At 39.4% G+C, this 20,814-nt stretch overlaps 1 protein-coding gene across 3 annotated transcripts in view; it reads right to left on the minus strand.

Annotated features, from left to right (window-relative positions):
• The window catches only part of LOC149261278 (actin-related protein 7-like), a 318,254-nt gene that overhangs the window by 224,392 nt on the left and 73,048 nt on the right, over positions 1 to 20,814 (minus strand). The gene's annotated exons all lie outside the window — the stretch shown is intronic.

A 20,814-nucleotide genomic window follows, 5' to 3' on the forward strand; every position in this document is an offset into this window, starting at 1 on the left:
ATGGCCAGGGCAATGTGACAACTTAAATGGCCACAGAAATAGCCACCTGACCCAGACCCTTTTCCTATGCCCACCAAGTGTAACAAGCCTCATTGTATGTTACATATCGTCCCACAAACAATCACAAATATACTCAAAAAGGCGAAAATATAAGTATTGGTCGTACAACGGATGACACATCACAGTCGATGTAGCATATATATACACGTCAATAAGATAGAGTCATGTCCCCTGCTATTGGATGTACAGGTTTGTATTCTGCCATATATATAATTAGTGTTGCAATATATTATTTGCATATATAACCTGTCATCCCCTCTCAGTCAATTTGGTAAAGCTCAAGGGGCAGAGAGCAGTAGTAATTAGTGTTGCAATATATTATTTGCATATATAACCTGTCATCCCCTCTCATTCAATTTGGTAAAGCTCAAGTGGTAGAGAGCAGTAGTTCTTATCACCCAAACAGGATTCAAAACTCCTCATTGACATGTGCGCTCCTTATAAGCCAATTGTTGGTTGGGGCTGGCAAGGTACTAACAATTTATTCTCACCTATGGGCTGGAGGAACGGAATGTGGAAACTTGAAAAACTAAGGGCATCCATTCCAGAAATGCTTTGACCTTGAAGCAGCGAAGAACAAATCCCATGCTGTGTCTAATCATTAAAGATAGTATTTTTAGAACAGAATGGGGTCTTCATATTTTCTTCAGAAATAGCAGAATTGGACCAGAACTATGGATTCAAGCTCATGGTAAAAATGTCCAGAGTATCCAACCTTTCAGCTCCAAGAATAGCACCAGCCTAGATCCATCTTAACTCCGGATCTACCAAGTGCCGAGAGGGATCAAATCTTTTTTATTAAATCTCGAGGTACAAACCTCTTTAAGAGTGAAAAAATATTTGATCCCTCTCAGCACTTGGTAGATGCAGAGCTAAGATGAATCTAGGCCGATCTTTCCCCTTTTAAATAGGCTAAATTCCTTTTGGCAGCATAGCGCACATGGAAGTTCGAAAAGAGTATCCTTGAATTGATAAATTCACTATATGGCATTTCCCAGGATACAGAATTTGAGAACCATTAATAAGTTGATATTAAAATTTTCTTGTGTAAAGGCAAAAAAAAATCAATGGGCAAGCGAAAAAGATGTTTGATAAAAGTAATAGTATTCCAGAATAAATAAGGACTAAAGAATTTTTAATATTTCCTCTGATTTTCAGAGTATTATGGCAATTGCTCTCATTCATGGATGCCACGAATAGCTGCATAAATTGCATTTTTACATTAGAGTTGACATTTATTATAATGGTTATATTGGGCTAGAAATAAAGCAACTTAAGCTATATAAAAATCACATGTAATTAATATAATGAAATTATATTTAGAATTAGGCAGTAAAGTGGTCATACAAGATTTTGGTACAAGATATTGTCTCCCCTACGTATATTGATATCCACCACATTAAATGTTGTAGAATCAAGCATCTCTCTCTTTTAATATATTTTGGTTTCCGTTCATTGTCCACATTCGTGCAAGAATTCCTTGACATGGTATCAGAGCCACATAACGAGAAGTCAAGAAAGTTGTGATTGAAATCACAAGGCAAAAATTAGGTTGTTGTGAGCAATAATGTTAGAACTTAGAACCAGCAAAAGTTTAGACTCGAATGAAATCAATAATGACTGATTTGATGCTGACAAATTAGCATACCCAAACGGAGGTGAAGTGCCGAAGGTTGAGTTGTCATCATGAAATGTTGTGCAGATGGAACAAGAGGCAAATGGGTTCCCTCAATCCAATGATTGAGTTCAAACATAATTTTAAAAACCAGTCGGCTTGAACGAGAAACTGGTCAAACCGGCCAATTCATTGGGCGACCAGGTCAAACCGGCCAAAAAACCCAATTGAAGGGTCTATTTCGCCCAAATTTCACAGAAACCGACCCTAACCGACCAGTTTAAGATGGAACCAGCCTGTTTATGGTCAAACCGGTCAGTTCCATCCTAAACCGGCTGGTTTATTGCCAGGCCAACTACAGACCGTGCAAAATGCAGCTTTGTGAGTTTTGAAGCTGTTTTGAGGGAAATTTGGGGTTTTTTTCCTCCAAAAATAGCCCCTCCAAGAAAAGCATGCCTACCCTGTCATTTGTCTAACACATCTCAACCCTAGCAATGTTGGCAATTAATGTTAATGTTAAATTCCTAAAGTAAAAGTGACATTCAATTTTCCTTAAATTTTTAACATTACCATGAAATGACTCGAGATGTTTGAGAGTGGTTTCGACCTCATTGGATTTCATATGGAAAAACTAGAATTTTAAATTTCACTCAAAATTCAGCAAACTTATGGATTTCAGGATTTCATGATTTGGGGGTTTGCAATGTTTCCATTCGATTCTATCATGCGTGAGGGTATGAGAATGGCATTTGATCAAGAGCACGAAGCCCTTTAAGAACCTTGACGTTGGTGGCATTGATTGTTGAATTTTGTTGATGTTGGTGGTATTGATTGTTGAACTCCTCTACCAAGTACCATGGCCTTAACAAAAATGTACCCTTCACTAAAAGGAAAACCACTGGTTAGGCATGCTAATCTTTTTCTACCACATTATAAGGATGAGGAGATGAACCCTTCACTCAAACCAAAATCATTGGTTAGGCATGTAAAACTTTTTCATGTTATAAGGTAAGCAATCCATGTCTGAAGACTTTGAGCTAGATGATGTTTATGTATCTCTTGTTGATCATTCAATTTCTAGTAGCATTGAATCAATGATGAGGTTCATGAGTGACCATGTTGATCAGTGAATTGTAGCTTTGATGTCTATTTTTGCTACTACTACTACTACTACTAAAGTTGTAGAGGAGTTTTAGGAGTTCTCAAACTCTGAGCCATATTATTTATGTAGCTCATGTTGATGATCACTTGTCTAGTAGTGGTGATGAGTTTGATCATGATGAGGAGTGATCATGTTGTTGATCATTGATATGTAGACTTGTAGTAGGTCAGTGGCCCCATAGCTTAGAGCATTGTTTTTGGACTCTAGAGGCCATTCAGAGCCTCATTGATTATGTATTTTGTTGCTAATATGTATTGCACTCGGTGCAATTTTAATATGCTCTCCTTTACATGGTATATAAAAGAACAAACCTTGTATATTCTGTCTCTATTGGTTTGGAATCATGGTTTTAAATCTTAAAATTAGTTTTATATTAAAAACTAATTATTTCATGTATTTTTTTAAAGGCCAATTCATTGAGATCTGACCAGTCCCGATTTGACTGGTTCCGATTTGTAACCCGGTTTATTAAGTGTCCCCGGTCACTGGTTTTTAAAACTATGAGTTGAAAGGCCTAAAGGTGTGATGAAAGAAAACCTCCCGCAATACAATGATAGAGAAGGTGGAAGGATTGAAGACATAAAAAGGCAGATTGCCAAAAAATGATGTGGAGCCAATGGTGCTAGATGTATCAAAAATTGTCCTAGTTATGGAAAAAAAATGTGATCGATGCATCAATGTAAAAAGGCCAAATAATCAAACACATGTGGTTGTGGGTCAGCCACAAAAAGTGCACCCTAAGGGCATGCCTAGGAATTTTTGTAACAAATACTCAAGATAGCACACTTAGTGGTACAAATTCATGATTTTTGTAACACCTCAGTGCTTGGGTCTGGACGAGAACAACTTCCTGAAGTTGAAATCAGCATCTACAATCATGGTATAAGGTTGAAATTTTCAGCCAACATTGACTCTCGTCGAGCTAAAGAGTCAGTGCTTGATCAAGTGGTCAGTGAGACGTTTTATGCAATGTTATTAAAATTGAACTGATGATCAAACCAGAAAACCCTCTAAACTTGGAACTGGTAAAAAAACCTAACCAAAAAACAATCAACCAAAAACACATAAAATATTCAAATTTTAAACATAAACATGTATATTCACGTGCATCCATATGAATCCAAACCATTTATAGACAAAAAAAGCAAAAGTTCTCTGTTATATAGCAACTAAGGGTGCGCATAACCAAAATAGCATAGAGATCAATCCATCTCTGAATCGAAAATACATCAACAAACAGGCTCCAAATGGCCTCTAGCATCCAAAAAAAATCATGCTACAAAAATACCTACATATCATCAAAATCATTGCCTATATTTGGATCTTCGTCATCAATATCACCCTCTAAGAATTAAAATAAGATGGAAAAAATGTAGCACGTCGAGTCAAGATTTTGTTTTAGTGATGAATACATTTTTAGTAGGGTCATGGTAGAGGAGTTTGACAACCAATGCCACTATCATCAAGGCACATAGAGAACTTGGTGCTCTTGATTAAATATTAATTCCATACCCTCGTACATGACAAAATCCAATGGAAACATTGTAATCCCCCCAGCCATAAAATCCTGAAAAAAACTATTAAGCTTGTTGGATTTTGAGTGAGATGTAAAATTCTACTTTGTCCATATAAAATACAATGAGGTCAGAACCACTCTGAAAGATCTTGAGTCATTTCATGGTAATGTTAAAAATTTAAGTAAAAGGATGAAAATGAAAGATAAAGGATAACGCCACTTTTACTTTAAGAATTTAACATTACATGAATTGCATAGCAACAGTAGGGCCATAGGCTTAAATATTATGCATTATTATGATAATATGGTCAAATACTACACTTCCCCAGTCATAAATCATTACTTTAAAAAAAAAAAATTGTGTTAAAAGGGTCCTTGATAGCATTTTACAAGACTAGTCAGTTCAATACCGAACCAGCCAAAAAGGGTCCAATTCACCAGTCCTAACCAGCTTCGCCCTCCAACTGGTCGAACCAGCCAAACTTGACCGGTTCAATCTGGTTCTGATAACATTAGTTTTATGATACATTAACTATGTCAATAATATGTCATGTAGTCAACATTTCGGCTAATTTGGTCACAACAACAAAATCTAATTTTTGGAGTGCATTTGAGGGGCAAATTGTCGACATTTTTGACATGTTTGCTCCAAATATGTACGCATTTTGGGGCAAAATGTTTCAACTCCATATGATCATTAATGGAGGGTGCAACAAACAAACTTGTAAGATAACTAAATAAACATCCAACACAAATAGGAAAGGGGAAGGAGATCCATAAAGGATAAAACATATATTTGTAATAATGAATTTGATGATTCCCAGATTTCTCATGATATCATTCACTGCTCACGACGGTGAAAGGTCATGATCTTTGGTGATCACTTATCAATATTTTTATTATTATGTAATATTATGTCAACATCTTCCTGCTCACATCCTTTCATGACAAGTTTGAATGCCAATGACAAATATATTGGCATCACACTAGATTAACTTAGCAATGTCAGTACAAGAAGAACTCTTCAAGTATGATCAACCAATTGTTGTGGAAACATCATATAAGAAAGGTCGTTAATGGAAATAGAAAATTGCACAGCCTAAAGAAAGAAGGAAAAAACCACAAACAAGCACCAACAAAGTTACCTATTTTTCAAGAAAGAGCATTATGCATACCATTGTTTTAAGCACAAGCACGAGCAATCCCAAGGCAAAGAAAAGAAACACTTAATACAGCGTGTGGGGAAGAAGGAACTTGATATATATGATGATGGCATGAAAGGTGCATTCATAACCTCACTTCTTGCAACAAAAACAATGGAAGATGCTTGATATATTGACATAAGCATAACCTAATGCATGACTAACAAAAGAGACTCTGTTTGGTAAGTTTAGAAATGATAATATGTTGGAGATCCAAGGAGACATTCAACTTTTGCTCGATATTGAAGAAGTTACGGAAGTTAGGGATGTGAAGAATTTTCCATTTTCATGGTTTGAAGAAGAGTTTACTTTTATGTGTGCCACATGACAAATCTAGAACTAAGAAATAGAATCTCTAAAAATTCTATCACTGCAGCAACTGATTTACTTTTCCTACTTATTTCATCATAAGTTATTCATGAAATTACTTCAACAAACATTAAAATAAATATTGTTGTAGATATCACACCGTAATACAGAAACAAATATATGCACACATTGACCCAGTGATTTTGGACTAATGTCCTCGGAAAAACCCAATGTGGGGAAATCGGTGCAACAAGGGAGGATTTTATTATTCAGCAATTTTCTAGTACAACAGGGTGCCAAACTGGCTTACCCATGGATAGACAAATTTTCCAGCACTTCTTTTACACCCAGCGTAGGCCCTACTGACCTCTGCGTTAGCTTGAAACCCTCTGCGTCAACCTGAAACCCTCTGCATCAGCCTACTGAGGCTCTGCACAACCTCTCTGGCCTTTTGCGTCACTCCTGCAACTTCTGCGTGGATGACGCAGGCCTTGCTGGCTCTACGCAGTCTCTGCTGCCTCTGCATGGCTTCCTCTGGCCCTGCGTCAGCCTCTTCTATGTCTGCACTGATCTCCCGTCTCTCTATTCCGTACTTGCTGCCTCCTAACTGCTCTCCAAACCACTGGTTCAATTTCTCAGCAAATCCAGCTCCAGAAATTGAACTGACTAGTCTCCCTCAGTGTGTTCTCCAAGTGACCCTCAATCTTCCTCTTGTACTTTTCTCATTTGACAAATTAATGGCCGAGATTAAGTCCCTAATCAACCGTTTAGATCTGGGTTGATCCATGTCTTTTGGACCATTCTAACACAGTTTCATAAAAATACACATTAATACTTTATTTTCCCTAAGTTTAGACTTAGGGATTCCATTAAAGACATTAATTATTTTAGTATCTCCTGAACTGTTTAGAATCTGCCCAAACCCTTTCTGGGTATTGGAGATCTCATGTGCCCCAACCATTCCACCAAATTTCGTGGCTAGAGCACAGCCGATGCTACCCCAAATCAACACTCACTCTTAGCAAGGACTGTGCTCTAGCAATACTCCTCATTGTGTATTACTTTGATCATCCAGCATCGGTACCTGCGCTGATGCTAGGCCTTCCTGCCCAACATCCTCTGCATTGCTGCATCCTGTACTGCTGCCCATGACTCTGCTACAGCCACTGTCGCATCTGTACAACAGCTCCCTCTACATCCGTGCTACTGCTGGTCCTTCCTCCCAACACTGCATCTGCACTGCAACTCCCTCTGCATCTGTGTTGTTGCTAGTCCTTTCTCCCAACACTGCATCTGCACTGCAACTTCCTCTTCATTTGTGTTGCTAACACACTACTTCTGAAAGGGGTTCTTTACCATCCCCATCGTTTCCCTGAAGTAGTCAAATTTTGACTTTCCAAGGGCCTTGGTGAGGATATCTACCACTTGTTCTCTTGTAGGAGTGTAGCTCATCTATACAGCTCCTCATTGTACACAGTCTCTGACAAAGTGACACCGAATATCAATATGCTTCGACCTATCATGGAATACTGGATTCTCAGAGAGTTTGATGCAACTCTGATTATCACACATGATCTTGGTCACCTCCATATTTCTTTTGAATAGGTTTACCAACAATATTCTAAGCCATATGGCCTCACACAAAATTGTGCTTGCTGGCATATATTCTGCCTCAAATGAGCTTAGAGCCACATAATTCTATTTCCTACTACACCAATAGGTCATCCCTGATCCAATGTTGAAATAGTACGCAGAGGTACTTTTTCGATCCATTGAACTTCCTGCCCAATCTGCATCAGTAAATCCACTCAACCTGATATCCTTCCCCTTGGTGTATAAGATCCCATAATCAATTGTTCCTTGTAAATACCTGAGAATGTGTTTGGTTGTTGCCCAATGTGCCCTCTTTGGTTCCACCATGAACTGATTGAGGGTGTTGACAGCGTAGCAAATATCCGGCCTAGTATTGACCAGATACATCAGAGACCCTATGAGTTGTCGGTATAGGGTGGGATCGACATCCTTGTCTTCAGATGCATTAATATTCTTCCAGTTGGTGATCATTGGCATAGCCATAGGTCTAGAGTCTCCCATCTCGAACCTTTTCAGGATTTCTGTAGCATACCTCCCTTGCCCAAGGAAGATTTGTCCTTTCTGGTGCTAAACTTCCAACCATAGGAAGTAGTGCATTCGTCGCAGATCCTTCATATCGAACTCTGTGGCTAGATTCTTCTTGCAGTCCTCAATGAGTCTTGATGATCCTGTCAAGAAGAGATCATCCACATATAATACTAAGATAAGTGGCTCATTCTCTATGACCAGATAGTAGAGATTTGGATCCACGTCACCCCATCTTCTACAAGTAGCCATCTATTCGACCATACCACACTCTCGGTGCCTGCTTCAGCCTCAATCTACATACATGAGACTTCTTCTCATGAGTTTCAAAGCCCTCAAGTTGTTCAATGTATAACTCTTCTTCTATTACCCCATTCAAAAATGTCGTCTTGACATCCATCTAATGGATCTCCCATCCCATCTGGGCTGCAAGAGATATCACAGTCCTAATAGATGTATACCTGGCTACTGGGGCAAAGGTTTCCTCATAGTTAATCCCTTCCTTTTGAGCATACCCCTTGGTCACAAACCTCGCCTTGTATTTTTCAACACTGTCATCCGCAACATATTTGATCTTGTAGATCCATCTTGAACCTACCACAAATCTGTCTTGAGGCCTTGACACCACCTCCGAGACATCGTTCACCATTATGGAGTTATACTCCACCATCACATCTAGCCAGACCTAATGCTGAGTTGCCTCCTTGAAACTGGCAGGCTCCCCGTCCTCAGCTACTAGCACTCGATACTTGTCTGGCTGTTTTTGCTCCCTCTTATTGTTCCTTGGCTCTCTGATGAAGTTCTCTGCATCATGCAGAATCTGACGAAGTTCCCTGCTAGTTCTTCTTCTGCCAGCAAGTGCTTTTGTTCGCTCCTCCTCCTCATCCTTAGAATCCTCCTGACCTAAGGAAGAATTCTTCACTTCAGTTGGTTGAAGAGGCATCACCAATGGATCCTCTTTTGACTGCTCCTTGGAAGGCATTTCGCAAAATCTTTTGAAAGCTTTGTCCTCCATGAACTTTACATCTCGTCGTACTGCTACCTTCCTACTCCCTGGAAGATAGATTCTATATGCCTTAGCGTTCTCGCTATATCCCACCAGATATCCCTTTTCTGCAGTCTGAACCAACTTCTTCCTCTTTTCTTCGGGTATGTGGCAATTTGTTAAACTCCCAAAAATCCTGAAATGACTGACTTCAAGCATTTTCCCAGTGAGGACTTTCTCTGGAGTAATCTTGCCCAATGCCCGATGAGGAGTCATGTTTTGAACGTAGACAGTTGTGTTGCATGCTTCTACCCATACGAATTTTGGTATATCCTGATCACACAGCATGGCCCTAGCTGCTTCTACAATAGTCCTATTTTTCCTTTCTGCCACCCCATTCTGCTCCAGATTGTAGGGAGTTTTCCACTCTCTTATCATGCCCTCCTTAGCGCAATAATCAGTGAAGTCCTTATCGACATACTCTCCACCATTATCTGAGCGCAAGACTTTTATTTTCTTACCAGTCAGATTCTCCACTAGAGCCTTGAACTCCTTCAATCAACAGAAAACCTCATCCTTGGTTTTCAGAAAATAAATCCAAGTTTTCCTCGAGTGGTCATCAATGAAGGTAAGGAAATACTCGGCACCGCGGAGAGCTTTGACGGACATAGGTCCACAAATATATGAATGTATCAATCCTAGTACACTCTTGGCCCTGTGTTTGCTCCTAGCAAATACCGCCTTGGCATACTTTCCTAAAGCGCATCCCATGCATACATCATCTCGTTCTGTACTTAGATCCGGAACTCCTGTTACAGTGCTCATGAGAATTCTCAGAGCTCCATGGTGCAAGTGACCCATCGTTCTGTGCCATAGTTCATTCAAGTCCTTATCCCCATGACTGCCTATTAGTGCCATTGGAGATTCTAGTTGTAATCTATACAACCCGATTACTTTTGATCCCAATCTGCACTTTCTTTTTCAGCTCGGGTGTTTGACGTATACCGTTTCCTTGAAGAAGTAGACGTCATAGCCCTTGCCTTGTAGTTGTGACACGGAAAGTAAGTTCATCCCCAATCCTGGTACATGCAGCACATTGGTGGCACGGAACCGCTCTCCCAATTCTGTCTAAAAAACTATGTTACCCTTTCCTACTGGAGTACACTTTGCCCTGTTCCCCATGGTGATCTGAAAGTTCATCTTCTCTTCTCTATATTCTGAGGAACACTCCCTGATTCCCGTCAGATGCCATGAGGCTCCACTGTCTATATACCATACCTCTGATGACGCAGCACTAGTCATGCACGCCACTTATTCATCTAACCTGGAAGCCAACATAGAGAAATCGAAATCTCTTTCTCTTGTGCAATATTCTGAAAATATGCATGAGTCCCCTGAGGTGGATGCCTCTGCATCGTGGTCTCGACCCATAACTGATTTTCCTTTTCTGTCTTTGATTACTTCCTCTGATACCATGTGAAAATTCTATCACTGCAGCAACTGATTTACTTTTCCTACTTATTTCATCATAAGTTATTCATGAAATTACTTCAACAAACATTAAAGTAAATATTGTTGTAGATATCACACCGTAATACAGAAACAAACATATGCACACATTGAACAAGTTATTTTGGACTAATGTCCTCAGAAAAAACCCAATGTGGGAAAATCAATGCAGCAAGGGAGGATTTTATTATTCAGCAATTTGCTAGTACAACAGGGTGCCAAACTGGCTTAGCCACAGATAGACAAATTTTCCAACACTTCTTCTAAACCCAGCGTAGGCCCTACTGACCTATGCGTCAACCTGAATCCCTCTGCATCGGCCTACTGAGGCTCTACGCAGCCTCTTTGGCCTTCTGCGTCACTCCTGCAACTTCAGCGTGGATGACGCAAGCCTTGCTAGCTCTGCGTAGTCTCTGTTGCCTCTGTGTAGCTTCCTCTGGCCCTGCATCTACCTCTTTTGCCTTTGCGTTGATCTCCTGTCTCTATGTTCCGTAATTGTTGCCTCCTGATTGCTCTCCAGACCACTGGTTCAATTTCTCAGCAAACCCTGCTCCAGAAACTTAATTGACTGGTCTCCCTCAGTGTGTTCTCCAAGTGACCCCCAAGCCTCCTCTTATACTTTTCTCATTGACAAATCAACAATCAAGATTAAGTCCCTAATCAACGGCTAACGTTAGATCTGACTTGATCCATGTCTTTTGGACCATTCTAACACAGTTTCATATTAATACACATTAATATTTTATTTTCCCTAAATTTAGACTTAGGGACTCCATTAAAAATATTAATTATTTTAATATCTCCTAAACTGTTTAGAATCTGCCCAAACCCTTTTTGGGTATTGGAGATCTCATGTGCCTCAACCTCTCCACCAAATTTCGTGGCTAGAGCACATCCGATGCTACCCCAAATCAACAAAATCTAATGATGGGCGATGCTTCATTAAAAACAAAAGGAAGAATCATGCTAGAATGGTTAAGAGGACAACTTATATCAAATTGATGTGAATATTGGAGGTGAATATATGATGATGACAACAATTTACTAGAGTAGATTGGAGCGCCAAAATTATAGATATCAAAGTATCAAAGTTTGCATGTGCTATATAAGTTGAATATGGCTTGTGGACTAACACAAACACAAAGTCCTTAAAGTTCTACGGAGCATGTGTTTTGGGAAGGCATGTGTGTGAATAATTTCAAAAAGGAGAGGTATGTCTTACTAAATCAGTATTACAAACGAAATATACTAATGTTTGTAAACCTAAGAGTCTATCATCAACCAGAAAGAAGATATATTTCATGACTGTCATAAATGATTGTAGCCAAAAGACATGGGCTTAATTTCCAACACAAAAACTAAAGAATTCAACTATATTCTAAAATTCAAAGCATTTTTGAAGAAGCAATGGCAAGTCACTGAAGACCTTAAGATCAAATAATGGTCAAGAATACAAATCGAAAAGAAAAAAAATGAAAATCATGTAAAGAAGGGTATTATTGATGATTCACTATTTTTATATCTACACAAAAGGGCATAGTAGAGCACAAAAATCGTGTCGTTCAAGATGTGGTGTACAATCTGATGAAGCATAGGTAATTCACAATTTTTTGAGTAGAAGTTGTTAGTTGTGTCATGCCAAAAAGAGCATGGAGTGGGCACAAACCTACTGTGAACAATTTGCACATATTTGAAAGTGCTACATATGTGCAAATAAATAAGAAGCGACGCCATTTAGAACAAGAAAGTAGATGGTACATGTGTATGTTGATGGGCCATGATGAATAGTTGAAAGCATACCTACTATGGGATTTTGAAAATCAAAAGTTGATAAAGAAGCACAATGTTATCTTTGATGAAGGAGCAATGACTGTGAACAAGCCTTAGAAGTTTGACAATGTGTTGGAACATGTAAATCTAGAATTTACAGATGCTAGAAAAAAGATAGAAGATGAAGAAGACAAAGAACATATCAAAATAGTGCAAAGGAAACAAAAATTGTATGTGAAGATTGTGGAAGAACCTAGCATAAAACTATATAGCACAATTGATGTAAAAACCATCATGCAAAAGCAAGCTAAAAGTGTATGGAAGCAAAATAGGCAGCCTAGGAGAAGCATGTGGTTGTAGAAGAATCCTACATTTAGTTTTGTGATAATGACCAATTATAAGGGTAGAAGAACCACAAAGTTATGAAAAAAGGGAAAAAGTTGATAAAGAAGCACAATGTTGTGTGATTAAGGGACAACAACTATGAATGAACTTAAAAATCTTGGCAATGTATTAAAAACTGTTTATCTAGAATTTATTGAAGTTAAATAAGAGTCAAAAGAATTAGAAGATGAAAAAATTAAAATGATACCAAAATATAAAAAATGGCATGTGAAGATTGGGAATCGAATTATTGTAGAACCACATAGCACAATTGTGTGGAAGACAAAAGGCATTTGAAAGTGCTTGGAAGGAAAATGCATAGACTATGAGTCTTGTGTGGTTGTGAAAGTAACTTGCAATTAATTTTGCACTAATGACTCCAACGATAAGCACGAAAGAACCACAAAGTTATTATAAGGTGCAGAAGGAAGAGTGGTGAAGAGCCATGGAAGCAAAGATAGATTCATTCCAAAAGAATCCTAGAACTTAGTTGAATCACCTAAATGCAAGAATGCAATAGTATAAATCAAATGGAACTGTTGCCTCAAAATCTAGCAAGTCTTGTGAGGGGAAAACTCACAAAACAAAAGCTAGACCAAGGGACAACAATGAGGTGTGGCCCATTGTCACCACAGCCACTACCTCCTTCTCTTTTGTGTATTTTCACCATAAGGGAGACTTCCCTTTAGTAGGTCACCTATGAGGGATTTACTAAGTCCAAAGAATAAGGTGACAAGCTAGGCTTATAGAGGACAACTCTTCCTAGGGACAACGCCCGAGCAAGATAAAGGCCCACCCTCCAATGCCTATTAAGGCATAAGTGATCCGGAGCTTAGTGAATAGCAAGCCTAATGCATCAACCTAGAATCACAAGGCTATGGAAAATGCTTCCAAACAATGTATATTAGCAACGAATGGAACAAGAAGCCTACAATAAACCCCAAGTTGAAGCCTAGGGAAAACTAGGGCTTTTCAAAGGCAAGATCTACGTGGCGCAAAGTAATTTAGCCTTGAAATGGATGGATTAGCCACTAAAAGGGGTTGATTTTGAGTCAACCAATGCCTCTTCCAATGCCTAGGGCAAACTAGGGATTTTCAAAGGCAAGATCTACCTAGCGCAAAATAACTTAGCCTTGAAATGGATGGATTAACCACTAAAAGGGGTTGATTTTGAGGCAACCCAATGTTGAATCCTTCCACAAGCCAATGACTTCAACGCTAGTCCAATTCATGCCCTAGCCCTAGCTAGCAACTTATCCTTGAGGGGCCGAAAATCAGTTAGAGAGAGAGAAAATCAGATTTGAGGTGATTTTCGAAAATGATCAACAAAGTGACAAGGTCAGTGCCTAGTCCTTAGGATGATGGAGTCTATGGCCTAGTCCTTAGGATGATGGAGTCTATGGGATTGTAAAGCATGCTAAATCTTGGCAAGGAGCAAGTGAATGATGAAACCTTGGGTAGCAAAACCCTAGTTTTTACTTTTGTCAAGGAGAAAAATCAATTGGGAGAGTTAGTTTAAAGATTCACCAACGGGATTGCTATTCACATTCTACTAGTGAGTGAAACATACACTGTTATCGTCTAGATTTCAATCAATGATTTTCAACATTAGCACAATAGAAACCCTAGATAATTAACCACTCTATACATTAGACACAAGAATAAAAATTTATCAAATCCAAGGCACACTTACAAGATAGATTGCATGTAAAAGCCTGTATTGCTCCAAAGTAACATCTCCAAGGCTCATTGATAGAGTCATATCTCCACAAGAAAACAAGAAGGTTGAAAATCTTCAAGAGGGCTAAAATAGTCACAAGTTATGATGATCCAATACAATGAGCCTATCCTCATTTTTATGAGGATTAGGACTAACAATTAGCCTACAAAAGCACCTAAAACAAGATTGATGCTAAAATGCACTAGGGTTACAAACCAGCCCACTGGCTTTATCATAATATGCCCTAATTAGCCCACACATGTGAGTCGTAAGCTCTCTTATGCCAATGCCATCAACAATAAATGCTCCAAATGCCATGTCCAAGGGTGATGAGGTGTCCAAGAAGGCGTGGATGCCTGTAAAGTCCATGATTTGAGCCATGTCCCTCAAATTCACCTCATTACCTCCTGTGGGGTCCCAAGATCTAGTCAAGGTGCCATAAAGTGGTCTCCATGGGCCTCCAACTGCCTAATGAGGCATCCTCTACTCCAGCGTTAGGGGCTTCTCTGGTGCAACATGCCCTCCCTAGTCTCTTAGTGTGAGACCATCCTCATCTGTGCTCTAAATTAATTGTTTCCCATCAAGTCATGTCAAGGCCAACGTAGGGGCATGTTAGGTCCATCTGTGTCATCCTCGAGAATACTCAAATCTGGATCACAAAAACCCAACATCCACAGTGCTCGAGGTGCTCTGCGACGTGTCATCCAGTGATGTTGCTAGGAGGCTCAAAAGTCTCAACACTTCACCTATTTGTGCCAATGTACTTTTTTGAAGGGTCTGGGCACTTGCGGAGTAGGCGCCCAAGACATGGGTTGCTGAACCACCTGACAAGAAAACATGGATTCCATTGAAAGCAAGCAATCATTAGGGACCAAGATCAATAATGCATCTAAGCGGACCAAACTTGAATGTTAAGGGCAATTTAGTAATTCAAACAATGATACCCTTCCAAATTTAAGACATTGATCTCAAAAAGATTTTTTCTCCCTAGGTAGGGGTCGCTAAAGGTCAACCCAATTAGGTGTTTCCAGGCCCTAAGGGGTAAGTAACATTTCCCTGGTCCACCCTTCAATTGATCATGGCCAAGTGCCATGGTCAAAGGGACCAACAAATGGGGTTGTCCACATCTTGAGTGTACATATGTGAGGAGGGAGCATTCATGGATGCATAGGTTACTAGCTCAACCTTGGCTTTTCCAACCCTCTTCTGTACCTTTTACTTCTTGATCTTTCCTTGTATTATTGCTTATAGCTCAAGGGTTAGAGCTTGCTTTGTATGATGTAGCAGTTTAATTACCCCTTAGGATGAGTCAGTTTATAGCTCATCAACTTTAGGAAATGCAAGGTTTCCTTCTTTTGATGTAATAAAGGAACATGTGCTTAAGAACTGAGTGATGTCCATATGAGTGAGGTAGAGCTCACGCAAGGCTTTTCCAACGTTCTAATCTTTATATCCCTGGCCATCTTTTCCATTTTGATTTTTCTGTCGTTGTTTTGTTGTGGTCATGATATGCTCCTCCAGTTTTCTTTAGCTACATTAGCCTCCCAGTGCTAAGTTTTCGAGCCCTACTCAAGGTATGTGAATCTATGTGTGCCAAATCCCCAAGAACCGATGGCAAGTTGACCCCAAAGAGTGGAGGTGATATATGGGCTCGTAATGTAAGATGGAAAATGTTAATTATGACATATGGGAAGCCTCCCAGGTAGTGCCCCTCCTATACCTAAAGGGCTAAGGGAGGTTCCCCTACACTAGGATCAAAGAGAGAACAAGATCACAGTGAAGGTTTGTCGTACTTCCAGATCACCCTACATCCATATTAAATGCCCAAAAACAAGTATAAGCACCAAATTCCAAAATGATCAAATTACCTTTTGAATGACAGCCCACCTTCATCCAAGTCCTAATGTTGGATGGGTGAGAAGCATACGGTTAATGCAAGTGGGGAATATACAAGGCATATCATTAGCTAATGGTGGTTGGCAAGGGTTGTTGCCTATCTGATTGGTTGGTTCGTTGTCTAATGTAAGAGAAAAGTTTTCTCCAATGGGTTTACCATTTTGGTGGGTAACATCTGGCTCCAATGGGGACATGAGCCTATTGTAGAGTGCATGATCCAATAGCTTGAACAGGGATTTATGAGAACTCTGGCAATCCCTAGGTTTGCAAACCTATAACCTGCACATTCCAATCAACTTGTTTAGGAGCATGTGCATTAGGCGTATGGTATCACCCATTTCTTATATTATGATGTAAATCCATACAAAAAGTAAAGTCTATGCTAAATGCAATCTAATCTACAATGAGATACGATATGAGAATGCAAGATTTTAGGATGCCCACACAGAATGCATTGCAACTAAACTACTATGCATGTTTAAAGTCAGTTTCACTCAAACAAAGTAAGACTACTCCCTTTCAACGATGAAGGCAAAAGTTCACCATCAAATTTAGCAATATAGAAGTTTCACACACCTACTTTGCTATCGAGCCTAATGGGAATAGAGCCTTTATGAACCAAGACAAGGTCACCTACTCAGTGTTCCCTCTTTGGTCTTTGGACCCAGTGACTTTTTGTAATGGTCAGCCTTGAAATAGACTTCATAATATGGCAAACCTCTTGTAAATTAGGAGGCTTACTTGACTTCTTGTGGAGATGTGACTCTATGATGTACTTTGCTATTTCGAGTTATTTCTTTGGTCTCAGAGATGTTGCCTTAGAGAAATAAAGGCTTCCACATGCATTTTATCTTGTAAGTGTGCCTTGGATTTGATAAATTTTTATTCTTGTGTCTAATGTATGGAATGGTTAATTATCTAGGGTTTCTATTTTGATAATTAGTGTTGTAAATCACTGACTTAAATCTAGATAATAGCATTGTATGCATTACTCACTAATAGAATGAAAATGGTGATCCCATTGGTGAATCTCTAAACTAGCTCTACCAATTGATTTTACTCCCTCTCAAAAATAATAGCTAGTGTTTTGAAACCTAGGTTTATGCATTACTCACTAATAGAATGAAAATGGTGATTCCATTAGTGGATCTCTAAACTAGCTCTACCAATTGATTTTTCTCCCTCTTAAAAATAATAGCTAGTGTTTTGAAACCTAGGTTTTCATCATTCCCTTACTCCTTGCCAAGATTTAGCATATTTTACAATCCCATACACTCCATCGTCCTAAGGACTAGGCACTAACCTGGTCACTTTGTTGAGCACCTTAAAAAATCACTTCAAATCTAATTTTCTCTCTCTAATTGATTTTCGGCCGCTCAAGGATAAGTCGCCAGCTAGAGCTAGGGGACAAATTGGAATAGGCTTGAGGTTGTTGGCTTGTGGAAGGATTCAACACCGGAAGGGGCATTGGTTGCCTCAAAATCAGCACCTTCTAGTGGCATATCCATTCATTTCAAGGCTAAATTATTTTATCCTAGAAAAGCCCTTGTTTGCCCTAGGCTTCAACTTGGGTCTTATTGCAGGCTTCTTGTTCCATTGGCTGCTAATATTCATTATTTCGAAGCCTTTTCCCTAACCTTGTGATTTTAGGTTGATCCATTAGGCTTATTATTGACCAATACCTAAATCACTTGTGCCCTATGTTAGCACTCCTCAATGTCGTAACGCTGAGAAAGGAGACCGACGGAGGTAACCTCAAACCAACTTTGGATTTGGTAGCTAGCCCTGCCAAATCAAAGAGGGCTCTCTCAAGAATCTCACAGCCAATAAAATGACTGGGAAGGAAAATAGATCTTAGGCTAGATATTCAACTCACTAGGGTTTGATTTTAGGGCTTGATGGACGAGGTCATGGGTCTGGGAACTAGGTCAGGGTTTTTAAAGATCAGTTGTAGAGATACAATGGGACAAGGTAGGTATGATCAGTGACATATCGGAGTTGTCATTATGGTATAGGGATGAAATAAGGAAGGATCAGAATGAGCATAAACTTATGAATTCATTTATCATAAGAAAGAACACACAACATGAAAATCTCATCAAAATAGAGCATAAGACTTATGAATTATGTTATACACCTATGAGATGATCACAAGAAAGCATAGATATGGTAGTAAGGAGAAATATGTATTCAATTTTATGATACAACAGAGGAAAAACATTGTCACAAAAGCATACCACAAGAATCCCAAAATAATAGTTGCAACTACCTGTATTATTCCTACAAAGTGTACACTAGCTCCAAGCCTCTCACTCTCAAATGTCCAACCTTTGATTTAACTTAGATCCAGCTACATATAGATCAAAAACAACAATTCCCCCTTTTAGGGGTCGAATCCATCATGATAGGAACTGTTTACATCAAAATCTCTAAGCATACCTAAAACTAGGAAGGCTAGAAACAAACTCGCAATTTAGCCCTAACTGACTTAGTTGACTTTCAAAGCATTAACTACAATGGATTTGACATGAAATGACTCTTACAATCACTATGACACTTAATTACATCATGTAAACACCTAGGAAGACATATTGCATCATGTGAAAGTGACTTTGACTAAGAAAACATCGAAATTTGACTTTTTGACAAAAGCGCAACGTGCCTGTCAAAAGCGCAAAGTGGGTTTGCAGAACCGCGGCGTGCCTTTATAGAGCCCTTTTTGCTCACTTTTGTGCATCTTCAAGCTAAACTAATGGTCGGTGAGGATAGCCTAGGATGTCTACTTGCCCTCTGAACCTTCAAACCTGCAAAAATCCTTCTCTAAGGCACGTAAAAATCAATTTTCCGAAGGCTACTCCATAAGCACAGCGAGGGGTCCAAAAAGGTCGCAGAAACATGTTTTTAGGTGCTTTTTGAGCTTTTCCTTGCAACCTGTGAAGTGACAAGCAAAACCAAGTCCATATCCGAGATGTACTACTCAATATCTATCCATCCATGCAAAGATTTCATCATTTCATGCCTCTGAGAAGAAGCACAGCGTGAGCTTGATGCGCTTCTATGCATCATGAAATTGCCAAAAATTCCAAAATTGCCCAAAAACTCAAAATTTTCCAAAATTTCTCAAAAATGTTTCTAACTTCTTTCTTTTACCTTGTCAATGATGTGTTAGACAACCAATGATGCATCAACAAGAAAATTAAGGTTGTCTCTCTTCTTTAGCTTGATTAGGGTTTTCTTTAGCTTCTTTTTCATATTCCTAACCCTAATTTTGCAAATATGGTTCCTGGTGAAGTAGTTCCTTGCCATGTGTCTCTCAAGGTTTGTGGATCTATTTGCCTTACTCAGGAGCTTCTCCAAGTGCTCATTGACCTTCTCAAGCAAATATTCCTTGTCTTTCTCACACTCAGTTGCAAGAGTATCAACATGGTATTTTTGTACTAATGAAGCAGATGGCTCCTTGTCTTCAACCTGCTCTATTAAACCAATCATTGTTTTACAATTGTCCTTTACCTTGCTCGATGATGGAAGGCCTTGTGAGGTACTATGTTGCATCAAGCTCACCTTCAAAAGTTTGTTTCATGTTTCAAGAAGGCCACCATGTAGTTTGCCTTGGCAAGATCATCTTTGAGTGCTTGGATTTGTGCTTGTTGTTCCTTGATAATATCTGCATCTGACTTCTCTGCATGGTCCAAGATTTCTTGTTCATGAGGCATCTCCTCCTCATCTTGCTGCAAGGGTGACTCAGTCTCATGCCTAGGTGACTGCTCCATTTCTCCTTGAACTTGCTCAATTGTAGCTTCCTTAGGCAATCTTCTAGCTTGTGATTTAGTCAGAGGTCTAGGTGTAGGCCCATCTTTAGTGATCTCAAGGGCAAAAACCAATCTTTTCCCCTTCTTGTAGGTCTGTGAGATCTCTGCCCTAGGTGTCTTTCTAACTGAAAACTTGTTGGATGAGCCAACCTCCTGTGGCCTTGATGGTGCTGATGGAGTGCTTTGACTGGTAGGTTGACTAATGGCAGGCATAAAAGGAGTTGATTGGCTGAATGTTTCCCATGATACATTAACCTGTGAAAACTGATGAAGAACAATGATTTTGACCAAACCATGATGAAATAGACTTGCCTAGTGATCTTTCCCTTTGCTTTGTACCTTCTCAGTCATCTTGACTAAGCTTCTGAATAGGTAATGGGGCAAGTTCAGTGGTTTGATAGAAGTGAAGTGCATCAACAACCTTATGTGATACTGATATAATCTTGAAAACCTCCCTTCACAGGTAAAGTACTTCATGATCATCTTCATTAAAGGAGCATACCTGTCAAGCAATTGTCTAAAGGGAAAGATGTGTGTAGGAGCATCTTTGTAGTGTGGTTTTAGGAAAACTTTGTAATTCTCAATGTCCAAATCCATCCCTTTAAACCAGATTTCTCCATGGTTAGGGATACCTGTGGCTGAGGCTATGGCATCTACTGAGATGGTGAAGTCAACCCCTACTATGTTGGCCTTATCCCTCCTAAAATTGGTGGCAAAGAGGCTTGTCAATTTGGCATGGAAACCTGCCTCTTGAATCCT

This window comes from Pinus tabuliformis, chromosome 6 (genome assembly GCF_031772625.1).
Source record: "Pinus tabuliformis cultivar Carrire ecotype Pingquan chromosome 6, CPIR1, whole genome shotgun sequence".
NCBI lineage: Eukaryota > Viridiplantae > Streptophyta > Pinopsida > Pinales > Pinaceae > Pinus > Pinus tabuliformis.